Consider the following 12861-nt stretch of genomic DNA (forward strand, 5'->3'; position numbering starts at 1 on the left):
TCTAATTCGCCGCCCCTGCCTTATCTTTTTAAAACGTACGCTACATTTCATAACAACTAAATTGTGGTCTGAGTCCGCATCCGCTCCCGGGAAGCTGTGGGAATTTATCACACTGTTCCTAAACCTGTGTCTAACCAGGATATAATCTAGCTGATATCTTCCCGAGTCACCTGGCATTTTCCATGTATACCTGCGTCTTTTGTGGTGTCTGAACCAAGTGTTGGTGATAACTAAGCCCTGTCTCCTGCAGAACTCAACTGCTTTCTCCCCGCGGTCATTCCTCGTGCCTAAACCGTAGTCCCCCACCTCATCACCATCTCTTCGTTCGCCTACTGTCGCATTCCAATCCCCCATCACTATCAAATGTTTCCCTGCAGGAACACATGCAATCATGTCCTCTAACTGATCGTATATCCTATCGACCTCTTCTTCCTTATGGTTGCTCGGTGGCATGTATACCTGGATAATAACTAAGTTCGTGGGTTCTGCTTTTATCTCCACTAGTAGTATTCTATCCGTTACCTGCTCTATGTTGACTACGCTTCTTCCTACCTCTTCATTTAATACTATGGCAACCCCTCGTTGGCTCTCGTCCCCACCGCTGTATATTATTCTATACTTTTCACTCCAGTAATCCCCGCTATCTTTCCATCTCACCTCGCATAGACCTAAAATATCTATATTTCCCCTTTCCATCTCTCGCTTAACATTCTCCAATTTCCCCGTCCTCATCATTGTCCTAACATTCCACGTTCCTATTCTAACTAATTTGGTCTTCTTCTCCTGCGTCTTCTGTCCTGCTGCTGCTGGTTTTCCCTTGCAAGGGTTTCGTGGGATGACGACCGCGGAAGCCTTGCCTCCCCCGCTGCCGGGCACGACACACGGCCGATTGGGCCGAGCCCCGTGGTTGCCAGGACTCAAAATATCTCTATTGTCCATCATATTTTTCTAGGGAATGATAATTGAGGTGGTTTCCCGTTGCCTTCCTCAATAGTGTTTTTAACGTGACACCATCACTTACTGGCCGCCCCACTGGGGTCAGACGCCATTGCAGCCGCCTCACTGAGGAACAGAGGCTGCGTGGACTACCTTTCGTCTGGCTCCTAACCTTCGACCTATCTGGCATGGGTGACCCTACCAGGAGCAATTTTTATTACTCCCGCCAGTACAGCTCTAGGGGTCATCGGAACGCACAAGCCCTTCCACCACGTCAAGGTTGTAGTTCGGGGAGGGATGTACATATATATACACATATATATACACACATATATATATATATATATATATATGTACATATATATACATATATATATATATACTACACGCACTCGCCAGAGTATTCCCCCTGAATGATCGTACTGCGTTTCTTTCTCCGTCCCTTTGAATACTCATCGGCATTTAGGCCTAAATAAGAACCAGTTCGGTTGTTCCGCTCTCATAATTATATTTGATCACTCACTCGCTCTGTGTTTAACACTCCTCTTCCTAACGTTATGTACAAGAACACTACCGCACCTCTCTGGCTCTCTTTCCCCCTCCCCTATACGTGTATCTGTCTCGGCAGTAATAGTCGCTATCTCGTCGTATCACCTCGCTGATCCCCGAATGACTGCATTACCTCTCCTCACCTCCTGCTTGACATTTTCCAATTTCCTTATACCCTTATAATTTTCCATTGGCCTCCAATTTTTTCATTTCCGTCCATCGTATTTTGTGAGGTAAATAATGAGATTTCCCCTTCTCAATAGTATTCTTCACGTGGCACTATCACTTTCAATGGCCGTCCCTCTAGGGTCAGACAACTTTGTGGCCTCTTCACTAAGGAACATACGCTGAATTCCGGACCTTTCTTTCGGGACCTTTCTTCCGACTTCTATCAGTTATAGTTGATCCTACAAGGATAAGTAATCAAATCTCCAACCAGTAACAGCCGTGGGTGTCATCAGATCACGCGGGTCATTCAGGACTTCAAGTTTTTATGCCCTTGGGAGGAAGCCTTAAATTATGTACACTTAACCTATCTTTCAATAAGTCCCGGAACTAACCAAGAAAACAGCGTTTATTTCGCAAAATTCATTTGTATTCATCAACACAATCACTCTAAAGAACTATAATTCAATCATTCCAACGCTTTTCTAACTTTACGATACCATGCTTGTAAAACGATTTGTCCTTGTCTCCTCCAAATAAGCTTCAGTTGCAGCGATGATAACTTCCTCATTCGGGCCAAATCCTTTTCCCTGGATCATCTTTTTGAGATCAGCAAACAGCCAGTAGTCGCTGGTTGCTAGATCTGGAGAGAGAGTATGGTGGGCGGGGAAGCAGATTGAAGCCCAGCTCGATCAATTTGGACATTGTTTTCACTGACTTGTGGCACTGTGGTGCACTGACTTGATGAAAGATGATATTTTTCTTCATCATGTGAGGTCGTTTTTTTCCGATTTCATCCTTCAAAAGCACCAATCAATCAATAGTAATAGTCGCTATTGATAGATTTTCTCCATTCAAGGTATTCGATTTAAATAATACCTTGCGCATCCCAAAATAATATCCCGTTCAATAAGTCCCGGGACTTATTGAATAATGTAATGAAGTGTTCTCGGGTGTTCCACCGAGTCAGGGGTTCCATGTTGGCTGACGTTTCGAGCAGGCAGGCAGGTTTGGGGTCGACACATTCATCATTTGAGGCACATTCATCCAGTTTATTTTGAGAGTCGTAAGTATGGATATATGGAATGTTACTTCCACATGCCACCAGGAGTGATTCTGAAGGTCATTTTGTTTGTAGTCTAGAATCATGTGTGAATTGGTTTTCAGCCTACCCTCCTAAATAGCAACGACCCATGGTGCCCTGCCCGCACATGCAAACTCGTTCAGCAAAACGTCTTTCCTGGGAATTTCGATTCTCTCGTGAATGCAAGAGTCAAAATGCGGAAACGCCTTCACTCATACGTCACCGTCCGAGGGCCTCGACGCAAATTCCCGCGCCTCTCGGCAGCAAGTTCGTTTCCCTCTTTGATCCTGTCTCACTCCCTTTCGAGAGGAGTAGGAAGCACGACTTCACTTCCGAAGGCTTCGCGTCGGGGAGGGCGGGAAGGGACGTGGGGTTTCCCGAATGAGAGCAAGCCGAGTGTCGGTTGGCGATAAATACCCCCCGCGACAGCGCGTCTCTCCGGCGCGTGATTCGGGACGGAAAGGGGGGGAATATAATACAAGCGGCGCGGGCCGGGAACGCGCTCGCTCGCCGTTTCGAAAAATATAATTTTTTTAATGTCCCTCCGCGTGTTGTTTCGCGCAGGTAGAAATTACGTACGCGGAGTGATTTATGTATCGCGCCGGGGAGACCGCGTGGCGGAAGAGGCGGGTGGCGGTGCATGTGGGTCGGTCGGTGGGCGGGCGGGGCTTTTCGGGGAGGGAGGTGGGTGCTCGGATGGCGTAATTTAACGCCTCGGCAATCTCCTGTCCGAAGAAGGGACGAGAAAGTGTGACGACGCACGGGTAACGCGGCGCGCTTGTTGACTTATGATCTTGCGTGTGGAGTTCGCATTCGGAAAAATTTGCGTTGGCGTCGGTGAAAAAAAAAACACAGCACTAATTCAACGTGCTTCTGGCAGAAGCGATGACGAGGGAAAACAAATGAGTAACTTGGCTTCCCGTGCCACCTCGGTCGGACCATTTTATAAAACTTCGTGGGTTGGTTCCAGGTTACTACAGAATTTAGAAATGATTTGCGATGACCGAAAATATTCGATGAAACAGGATGAAATTGTTTTTGAAGATTTTGCTACTTGACTGTTGACCACTAAAGGTGCACTAAGGTTTTGGAAAAGCTATTAATATGCGATTTGTATCCCATAGCATATGCTACCCAGTCCAATAAATACGCGAACTGAGGCCATAAAAACTTAATTTTGCAAAATTTAGTCTGCATCGATTTTTTCCCCTTCAAAGTACACTCCGTTCGTAGGCTATGCACTTATTTCATCTTCTTTTCCACTGTTTAAAGCACCCTTGGAAGTCCTCGGCAGTTAGGCTTTTTAGTTTTCTCGTCGTTTCTTGCTTTATTGTGTCCGCATCTTCCCATTGATGTCCCCTCATCACATTTTTGCATTTTGGAAATATGGGAAAAAGTCGCAGGGGGGGGGGCGAGATCTGGAGAATAAGGAGGATGATTAAAGATGGCGATTGAATTTTTACGCCATAAACTGGCGAACAATTAATGCGGCTTGGGCAAAATTTTCACACACATTTTTTTAAACCTAAATGTTCGGTTAAGGTCACTGTTGATTTTCCTAAATTCCGTTCATCAGCTATCATTCGGGCAGTTTTTTGACGATCGGTAAGGACAAGGGACCGCACACGATCAATGTTGTCGTCATCACAGGTGATTTAAGGTCATCCCAGCCATGCATTATTAGTGGCGTCTTGTCGGCCATCTTTAAAGCGCTTAATCTACTTGAAAACGGATGTGTTCTTCAGAGCATTATCACCGTAAGCAGCTGTCAACACGTCAGTAATTGCTCGATAACTTTTACCGCACTTCACCAAAATACTAGATGTTGATTCGTTGCTCCGTGATTTCGCCAATTTCCATTTTCGACAAACAGTAAAAACAAGAACAACAAAAACTAAAATAACTAAAAAACTAAAATAACACCATACGCACAGCTCGATGATCCGCCGAGCACAGACGGCTCATTGGGTCTCAGGCAACTACCGCAGCTAGTGAGCGGGGCTATATAGTCCGCGTCATGGCCGCCAGATTGCACCAGTTCGCGCATTTACTGCACAGACCACGTACGTATGCGTTTCTCAACTGGTGGAATTATTTTTTACCAAACTTAAAAATACATGTATTCGACGGTTATGTATTCAAAGAATCCATTCTGAAGCTTGTCATAAGTACTTAAGGAAATCTTTTGCCTAAAAAGTTGTATTCAGTTACTACTAGTGTACTGATATTTCTAAATTATTAGAGATAATAATCATTAATTGCATTAATTAGTAGGCAATAATGTTTATACATTATTATTTACCGTCTGCGATCAATCATATTTTTACCCTCGGCCAGTTTTTAATATGGTTATTTCTATTTTTTAATTGATTGGCGCTAAAGAGACGGTGGTAACTGTACCATAGCTAGAGGGGTAGTAAGTGAATGCAAAATTAACATTTGGCGACTTTCTTCCAAAAAACTTATTACAAATTTGATTTAAAGGTAAATATTTCAATCAGGAATAGGAATGTAGCAGGTAATAATGAAAGAACTGTGGCACTTTCATCTACCATGGTCGATGAAGAAATCAAGAACGAGTGTTCAGGAACCTCCCGAATACCAATGAACCCTAGTTTCTATCTCTGATTCCAGCATCCTTGACTCCTGCAATATGACTGCATTTCATGCAATGGCATACATGTAAAATGCATGTAGTAAGATTTGGTGCTTTCCCGGCATATTTGCTTCATGGAGTTTTCTCGGGTTTCCCGCAGGGTCAGGGGTTCCATGTAGGCCGACGTTTCGATGCCCAACTCGTGCTTCGTCCTCATTGTCACCTACCCTGAGGACGATGCCCGAGTCGGGCATCGAAACTTATGCCAACATGGAACCCCTGACCCTGTGGATCACCCGAGAAAACTTCACGAAGAAAATGCATGCATTAATATAATTATTATCACTACAAACAATTTACCAGTTAAGGCAGGTTTTTGATGGACACAGGCTTCAAAAAGCATGCATCAGTATAATTATTGTTATTATAGATAATTTACCAATTACTTAGGTTTTCGACAGATACAAGCTTTCAAATGGTACAGCGACAATCCCCTTCTCTCTCCTAACAAAACACAACTAACCAACATCCTACCACCCGGCTTTACAGTAAGGCCCTCTCCATCTCCGCATACTTCCTTCCTCCCTTTTTTCCATCCCTATCCTGTTCCTTCCCTTTCCTCGTTTGCCCAACATTCTCCCCTCTATTACAGTCATCAACATCCCACTGCCGGTCAATACCCCCTTCATCCACTTTTCCTGCCTCCATAGGATTGCTCCCAACAAACCCCTCTCTTCGCCCACCATACCAAGTACTTCCTCATTTGTTTCCTTCTCTGTCCATTTCACCTTCTCCATTCTTCTCCACACCCACATTTCAAAAGCCTCCAATCTACGTCTATCCTCCTGCTTCAATGACCATGTTTCCGCGCTGTAAATGCGTGATTAAGCCCCGTATCAAACTTTTAACAAGTCTTTTCTTAACATCCTTACTTAACGTGTCTGTCATCAACTCCCTCCTCCTTGTGAAAGCCTCTTTGCCTAACGCTGACCATTTTGGTCCAAAAACCATCCGAGTAACATAAACTGTTCTGCCTGCACTAGTTTTTGCCCTCTTATTTTAATGTTTAGGTTAGCCTTTTTCTTTCTAGAAAATCGCATAACCTTTGTTTTATTAATATTGATTCTCATCCCATACCTGTCGCTTTGAATTTCCAATTCACTCGGAAATGCTTGCAACCCCTTTGGCTGACTGACAAACTAAAGCTTGGTCATCAGAGAACCTAACTGATTTTACCAATTCCCCGTCCACTTTCATTCCTACCTCCAGTTATTCCCATGCCTCTTTAATGATATCCTCCACATATGCATTGAACAGCACAGGTGATAATGGACACCCCTGCCTTACACCTCTTCCTAACACTGCCCATCTGGTCTCTCCGTCCCCCACACCCACCTGAGTAGTCTGAGACATGCACAGGTTGTGGATAAGTCTCCCATTTCTTCAATCTATTCCTATTTTCTGCGATGCATTCATTATGTTTTTCCCAATACACGCTACCAAACTTCTTTTCGAAATATAAAAAACAGGAAAACACATATTGATTATACTATATTCTATGTATATTCCCCTACATTAGTTACCTCATTACTGCAATGATATCACGTGTGCTTCTACCCTGAATCTATTAGACATGAGTGTTCTATAATCCTACGTGAATGACTACCACTCTTGCAACCAATCAATAAAAATAAATAAATAATTATAAATATTAGTTTTCATGGTTTTTTGGCAAACATAAGTTGCAAGAAATATATAATAGCAAACCGACTTAATTATACGTCGAACAACAATTTTCAACACGATGTTTGGCACATGGAAGAGAAAGAATGATTCTAGTATTACTTTCCCCAATTAATTCATACATACTCGTAAGTTTGACATTTTTTTTTCTCCCCATACAGATGTACTGTGCTGAAGCTTTTAACCGAGCGTGCCGCGATTCGCTGAACGAGAATTGGTATGACTTCCGGACCCAAGCATTTTTTATTATACTTCTCTTTCACTAGAGAGGGCTATCCGGAAACTATCCAGCCATGCAATATTTTGAGAGAAATAGCCTACCCGGAACAATGAGGCCTTAGTCCCCGCTCATCGACCGACTCCTGGGAAGACTGGGCTTTTGTTTCAGGGTCATAGCCGTAGATCCATAACTCATGTCAAGTAAGGACCTTTTCCGGAACCCTGTTCATAGTTAGTGGGGTTGGAGCAAGTCCCCTGCAATTGCACCACGGAATTCTTAACATCGACGAGATAAAGGAAAAAGCGACGAGGCAGATGATGACTATTCTGTAATAAGGACTTTGCCGACTGTTTTGAAAAGTGGAAGAGACGCTGGGATAAGTGTGTGAGGTCCCAAAGGGGAATGCATCGAATGGGGCAACCAAGGCCTCCTCTTTGTCCTACGCAGGCTATCCTTCCCTAAATATTGCATGGCAGGGTCCTTTCCGGATAGACCTCGTTTTACAAACTTACCTTTATATTTTGGAAAATTGGGCAAACCTGAACCGAGTGGTCATCAATTCTAATAAAACTAGATAAATTCCGTAAAGGACGACTAGATGAAAAGACAATCGAAGTGTTAAACGAAACGGCTTTTATAGGAGTACCCCTAAGAAGTGATCCTAAATAGGGACCACATATCGGACGCATTGTAACTGAAGCGTTTATACCTTTACACTTTGTTATGAGAACTCTCGGGATAGAGCTCCACTGAAACAAAGGATTTCACCTTGAAAACCTTTGTTAGGCCTATTTTAGAATACCGGGCTTAAGTTTGAGATCGTTATCTTGGGGAGGGAGAGATTTCAAACTACGCAAATGTCATCAATTAGCCCGTAAGTTTTGCAAAGGGAAATTTCATAAGATTGGCTAGCGTTACTGAAATGTCAAACAATATTCTTGATGCTCGCACTAATCAAAAAGGGAGAAAGCACACATGAAGGGAATGTATCACTCTTGCATTGGGGATGTTGCATGGAAATATATTTCACAAAGGCTGGAAAATCCATATTATCTGGGGAAGCAAGACCCTAGTTTTAAGATAGAACCGCGAATACTATTTTGTATCACAGGAAAACAATCGTATTTTAACGGCAGGATAGAATATTTGAATACCCGGCTCAAAAATAACCTAAAAACCTTTCCAGTAACTTTGAGACGTTCATAACTAAATAGAGAAAAAATTAGTGTGTTTTTTGTGGGTTGTATACGTCTCGATAGATGTTTTTTTTAATCTCCTGTCCGACTAATATTTGCATCGCTTCTCTTTTACCATCTCATGTAACCACGCGACCAAATGCTCGACTTGTTACTATTGTATTGATCATAATACATAGAATTTATTCCTCTCCTGTCTAATGGGCGTTTTGAATGCGAAAGAGGGGAGGAAGACCGTGACTTTGATTTTCATATCCCTACCTTTAGCTCCCCCACGCTGCCCAAGGTCCTCATCTCTCCTCCCGAGACGCGTGGCCAGACTCCTTCCACGACGCCAACCAACATTCACGGAGACCGAGGGCGCGTTCCGTGCGGCCCACCTCTCCTTGGCTCCCTGGCAATGAATTAAATTGTACCACATAACAAAACTCATAAGTAAACCTTATTCATTTTAGAAAATATGACACTTTTGAAAAAAGTGTAAAAATAATTATCATCTGCTCCCATCAGCTTTATATTCAGTACGTCCCACTTTTCGAGGCCAGGATGCTAATCCGATAAGTTGCTGGAGTTTTAACCTATGGTTAAATGAATCGCATTCATTGAGCGAAATGAATGAAATAATGAATTGAAATAATTGTGGCATTCTCCCGAGAGGATTCTCTCCGCTTAAATTATATCAAAATTCAAAAATAAGACTTGAATAAGTTACTTGTGAAGAGATTGGCGCGAGAGGAGCCCAAAATATAGCAAACTTGGAAAACGGCGAAGATGAAATAAACCATGAAGGGAAATAAGAAAACAAAATTGTTCCTCCATTTCTCCCCAAAACTTAGGATGCAATCAAGAAAGTAACAGACCTCAAGAAAGGGAAGAGAAGAAACAAACTGGATGGAAAAAAAGCCCGAATGAATGAGTTATTACACCGATTTGATTTTTGCATTGCAGGTACTTTCCTCTTGCATCTTTGGAAGCAGCGCATTCTAAGCCCATACAGGGTTCGTCCGGAAAATAAGTGTACTGAGCTCAGGAAAAAATATTTATTACACTTTTACATATCTTAAGCTAATATTCCTCAAAATAGGACCCTTGTGAGCCGATACACTTGTTCCAGCGGCGTTCCCATTCCTGGAACGCTCCCGCGAAGGCATCATCGGGAACCTCTCGAAGACTCGTCGTCGACCTCTTCTCTGCCCTCCACGAACATCTTGTGCCACCGAAAGATCATGTTTCTGGACATGGCTGACTCCCCGTAAGCCTGGTTAATCATACCGACAGTTTCGGTAGACGATTTCCCAAGCTTTACCGCAAATTTGATGGAATAACGCTGCTCCGGCATCGCGTTCCGTGACGTGGGTCGAGCGTGGAGGTTCGCGTTAACAGAGCTCCTCACTACACCACAGCTCAGAGTCGACTGCCTTTTTCAGCGTCGCTTGCCAACATACCCCCCTCAAATCGCAGCCCGTCAGAGCGGTGCTGGGCGCGCCTGGAGCGGCGGGAAAAAATCAGTACACTTATTTTCCGGACGAACCCTGTAGTCATGCGGTCCGACTGATTGAAGGTGTTTATCGTACATCTGTTGAGTGATCTTTGAGGGAGCGGATGATATTTTAAGTTTTCGTGTTATTATGTACAAAATGTAAATGTTTTCTACATACACGTGACGCCTTCTTGGAAAAACGCATCGACTTAGTGCAGAATTATTGACACTTCAATGTTAACAAATACTTTCCCTTAACGTTGTTTACTAAGTCAATTTTTTTACAAAGCCTGGTTTCCGAGTATTTAAAGATAAATTGAAGTGGCATCCTCCGCGGTGATTTGTTACAATACATCTCGTGAGATTTGTTACAGTAAACAATAGTTGGAATCTGCTAATCGTGAAAATTAAACAAATTTCGATTTGGTGTAAGTTATTGAGACTCGTGGTGATTTAACAATTTTTCAATAACAAATTTCTTTCTAGAATGATTTTGTATTGGCATTATTGAAAAAGCTTGTAATATTTTTTTTGGTAATGTACAATCATCATGCAGTTTTAATTGCAATGTTACATAAGTAAGAGTTCCTTATATGCACTCTGACGTCATTTTCTACACTCCGATACGAATTAGCGAGATTTTTAATACAATATTTAGGATTCAACAGAGTATGAATGCAGTGTAGTTACCCTTAATCCACTGTTATATTTTACTGTGATGGAAGATATTATTATTATCCATGAAAAATACAAATTTCATTTATTCGCCTATAAATATCATCTTGTCGAAAAATTAAGGATTCCTGGCTTTTCATCTTTCTTAAGTACTGTAGGCATCAATTTCATTCTTATTGTAAATGATGGTACAAAAAATTATTAATTAACATTGCGTAAACTATTCACCTCGGTCTATTTTACTTAAAGTGGAAAGGAATAGCAGAAGTATCGAGATCTTTCCTATGAAAATCCTCTGCCACATATATGAAAAATGCTTTATCTGCTTAGATATCGGATGTAGTTTTAAATTTGAAGATAAACCAATGAGTGATATGAAAGGAAGCGTGTAGAAGATGATACAATAAAATTGAAATGGGAAAATAAAGCGATATGGAGAAACATGCGGACTGAATTGACCATTTGAATATCCAGCGCTCAATTCCATCGTAGAGTGACTAGAGAATGGATGCTGTAAAATGATTAAATAAGGACACAATTTTAATGAAAATATTTTTCTGCATAGAATTTGGTCAAAAATAATCTAATTTTGATTATCAAATTGGAAAATCGAAGAAAACAAAATTTGGTAATGGAAGATGATAAAACGAAAGAAAGAGGAGGCGTCGCGCGGAGACTTTGATTAAACCAATCCAATAATCAATGCTGTGCAATGAATAGGACGGAAAAAAAGTCTAATGATAAAAGCGCCTCATATTTCATATATAAATAATGGAGCCAAAGCTCTGTTTGTGCTGCAAGAAATGCAATGTCACCAGTACAATGCTCATTCATTTAACCGATAATTTTCATTCCGTCGTTATTAAACCGAATGTTAATTAGCAATTAATTGCAAACAGTCGATCAACACGAACGTATGGCCTTGCTTCAGACATAAATATCTACTGAATCAACACTGTTATTTACCTTATCATCTGCTGGGAATAATAAGAGCGATCGTATGCTCTAAATACAGTTTCCTGCTTAAAATAGTAGATTCAACACTTAACCTAATTTGAAAAAGATTTAACTACTAGGTTGAAATGGTTACGCTAAGCCTAATTAGACTTACATCCAAATACCTTCTCTTCTGTTTTCGTTGCATGCACTTCTTAAGGATTATTATAAAACTTACGGGGAATATGTGAACAATCTAACAAAAATTAGGATTTATTAGAAGATTATTTCCTAAATGTGATGAAAAGGTCAAAGATAAATATTACCTTTCGCTGGTTAGACCTGATTTAGAATATGCTGCAAGTATATTATGGAATTCTCACGAAGTTGGATTAAGTGCCGCGATGGATCGCATGCAGCTAAGAGGAGTTAGGTATGTAAAACGTTGTTATGATAAAGTTAGTAGCGTATCCAAAATATTAGAGTCGCTAGGCTAGGAATCACTTAATGGAGCGAAGGTTGAATTACAGATTGAAGCTCTTGCATAAATTGGAAGGACATCTCTCTAGCAGTGATGTTGAAAATGTATTATTACCCCCATCGAACTACGGTAGGAGAGATCATGTCAATGAAATTAGATAGATTAAGTGAAGCACAGATAGATTTAAGATGTCATTTTTCCCACGAACAATAAGGGATAAGAATAACATTGTACGAACGCGGTAGGGTCATATTAGGGTCAAAATTAGTCTGATGCGTATTCACCCCCTGCCACACACCCTAGCGGTGGCTTAAAGGGCGCCAAAATATCAAATACCAAATGGAAGTAAAATATTGAAAAAAAGCTTGAAAATAAAATGGTTGCTCACATAACTGATTGCGTTTTTGCGAAATTAGCAGCGACGTGATTGAGATCACCGAGTATGATGTAGTAGTCTTAACAATAACTAAACCCTTTAGGGAAGTTCTATGAATTTAGATAACTTTTACCCCTGTGATTTAAGTATGTCTTTGTAAAAACCATCCGATATCGATCGGCGTTATCTAAAAACCTGATTACGATGGTATAACGGCCATTTTTACTTGGGTACAAAAATGAAATAGGGGAGACAGGGGGTAATTATTGCATTTTGAGCCGAGCAATTTTTCATTCGTCAAATCTGAGTTCAACAAAGTTGAAAATTTTATCATTGATCAATGGTATCATTGACTACATAATACTTTTCTCTAATTTTAAGTAATGCTGGAAAATATTTTTCCGCGATCTGCAAAGTAGGAAAA

This window comes from Hetaerina americana, unplaced genomic scaffold (assembly GCF_022747635.1).
Source record: "Hetaerina americana unplaced genomic scaffold, ioHetAmer1.1.p SCAF_9, whole genome shotgun sequence".
Taxonomy (NCBI): Eukaryota; Metazoa; Arthropoda; class Insecta; order Odonata; family Calopterygidae; genus Hetaerina; species Hetaerina americana.